The sequence below is a fragment of the Sarcophilus harrisii genome, chromosome 3 (assembly GCF_902635505.1).
Source record: "Sarcophilus harrisii chromosome 3, mSarHar1.11, whole genome shotgun sequence".
In the NCBI taxonomy this organism is placed as follows: Eukaryota; Metazoa; Chordata; class Mammalia; order Dasyuromorphia; family Dasyuridae; genus Sarcophilus; species Sarcophilus harrisii.
The window spans coordinates 452,281,688-452,284,760 of NC_045428.1; positions in this window are offsets into that span (position 1 = coordinate 452,281,688).

The window sequence follows — 3,073 nt, forward strand, 5'->3', positions numbered from 1 at the left end:
CGCATTCCTGATGTCATGGTCTTCTTTGATAACAAAGAACAAACAACAACTTAGAATATAATACATGCCAAATAAATGTTCTACATATCTATCGCCTGTACTGTAAGTCTTCCTATTCTTCTCCATATTTTTATATAAATTGATTCTTACAGTGCTATCCTATACCACTATATTAATGTACCATAATTTGGTTCATCATTTCCAAATCAGTGGGTATCAACTTTGTTTCAGTTCCTTGCTACTCAGAAAAAAGAAGAAAATCATTTACTTAAAAATTCCATTGTTTTTCAACTACATCGCAGGGTTGAAATTTAGGGTGAGAAAAATGGGACTTTCCCAGGGACTAAAACATAAAGGGTTAGACATTTAGTCCATCAGTAGATAGAAATAATTGAGATCAGCACCTAGATGAATTATTAGTCAATATAGGAAGCTATTAGGTAATGTCACTTTTCCCAAGAATCTATACTCTTGGGGAGCTCCTCCTTAGCCTAATCACAATTTTCTTTTCCCTCACTGGAACTCTAAGCTGTGAAGTTGTAGCATGTACACTTGACACATCCTGGTAAAACCATCTCAGCACACAGACCAAACCTGGTTGAGGGTAATTGAAAGGCTTCAAATCTATTGGTGAATTGAGAGGTGTCTACTTCAAGCATGTGAAGATGGCTCCCAGTGAATGAGTAAGTGAGAACAATTTATTCTAGATTCATGGAGGCAAATATGAAGTAGGTGTTGTAGAATGCTTAGAACTTGGTTAGTCATTAAAGCTGCGAAGGTTGGAGGAAGAACCTACATAATGGAGTAAGGGCAGGGACTCTCCTGAGCTCTCCCCCAAACCCATCCAAATACTTTTAAATAATGACTCTAAATACATTTAAGAAGTCATACATGTGACCTAGTTAACATGTGTAGGACTGTTTGCCATCTGGGGGAGGGGAAAAATAGGAACAGAAGTGAGTGCAAGGGATAATGTTGTAAAAAAATTACCCAGGCATGGGTTCTGTCAATAAAAAGTTATAATTATTATTTTAAAAAATGAAGTCATACAAAGATGGAGTGAAACAATTTTCCAGTCAAAAACAACATAGAAGGTCAGCAGGAAAGGTCTGTCACATCAGGGTATGCAGTTCAGCACAGGTGAACCAGCACAACCTCTGAAATCAGGGGAAATCCTTGGAAGCCTCTGAATCAGTGGCAACCATGGCAAATTGTTATCCCATAGACAGCAACGATGACCTAAAAGGTCTGAAGGAAAGGTCTGTGGTACTAGGGTGAGAAGGAGCAGCCTAAGTCCTGGCAATCCAGGAGCAGGTCTTGGTAGCTACTGAATCAGCAGCAGTAGTGGTAGCAGCATGATGAGTTGTAATATTTTCTCTAAAATATACTGTTCTCTGTTGAGGTTTTCTTGGGGTCTCTGGAGGCAGCCTTTGTTTCAGTTCAATAATCATGACAAATGCAGCCAAGTGTTAAAGTCCAAATCCTTTATTGTCTCTTTCAAAGTTTTTTCTCCTTTCCTGGGGCTCAGGTAGTTTTTCTGGATGCCTACCTCTCTCCTTGGTTCGGAGAGCTTGAGCTCCCGCCTGCCTTCCCTGGCTTCTGAATTTCCCTGACACCAAAGCTTGGTGCTTCAGCCTTCAGCCATCACAAAGGTGGTAGATGGAATGAATCTGTCTCGGCCTCTGAGAACTTCTAGTGCACTTGTCCTTCTGGCCCTGAGAGCTTCTTGCTTATATGCTCTACACCGAGTACACACCAATCATTATATCACTAGGAAATCATTATTGTAGGATTACATCAATGCTAAATTAGATTTAACCATTGTCTCCTCAATTCCACTTAGTACCTTGTTTCAAGTTCTGGCCCATAATATCTCCTTGTAGGATTAAATCAATAATACTGAACCATGCTAAATTAGGTAACTATTGTCTCTATCAATTTCACTGACTTAGTACCTTGTAAGAATCCTTTGCTTCAAGTTCAGAATTCTGGCCCATAACAGTGAGCAGCAATGCTGGCACTGGCAGCAACTTCAGGATGTCTCAGCCCACAGACCACAAGGGAGTTGTATCCACTTTCTCTCTCATTTTCCTGTAGGCTAAGATAAATTATTATAACTAATTGATTATTTCCTTTTTGAGTCAATTCTGACGGGAGTAAGGTTCATTCATTCCTTCTTTCATCCCTCTCTTCTCCTCCACTGTTAAAGATTTTTTTTGCCTCTTTTATGTTGGATAATTTACACCATTCCACTCCTCCCATTCCCTTTCTTCCAGGGATTAAATATTTTTCTCAAACCCCTTAATTTTGTATATATATATATATATATATATATATATATATATATATATATATATATATATATATATTAGATAGTATCCCTTTATATTCAGTTTGCACCTGTGTCCTCTGTTATATCTACTCCTTCTACCTGCCCTAATAATGAGAAGTTTCTTAGGAGTTACAAATATCATCCTCCCATGTAGGAATATAGATAGATTAACATTATTAAGTCCTTTATGATTTCTTTTTCCTGATTACCTCCTTATGCTTTTTCTGAGTTCTGTATTTGAAAGTCAAAAGCTCTGGTTCTTCCATTATGAATACTTGAAAGTTCTCTATTTCATTGAATATACATCTTTTCTCCTGAAGGATTATATTTAATTTTGCTGAAAAGTGATTCTTGGCTGTCATCCTATCTCCTTTAGTCTCTGATATATCAGATTCCAAACTCTCTGATACTTTAATGTAGAAGCCACTGAATCTTATTTTATTCTGACTGTGGTTCCATTATATTTGAATTATTTCTTTCTGGATGCTTGCAATATTTTCTTCTTGACCTGAGAATTCTGGAATTTGGTTATAATATCCCTGGGATCTCTTTCAGCAGGAAATCAGTGTACTATTTCAATTTCTATTTTACCTTCTGGTTGTAAAATATCAAGACAGTTTTCCCTGATAATGTCTTAAAAGATGATGTCTTTTTTTAGGTAGTCTAGTAATTTTTAAATGTTCTCTCTTGGGTCTATTTTCCAGATCTGTTATTTTTCCAATGAGATATTTCACATTGCCT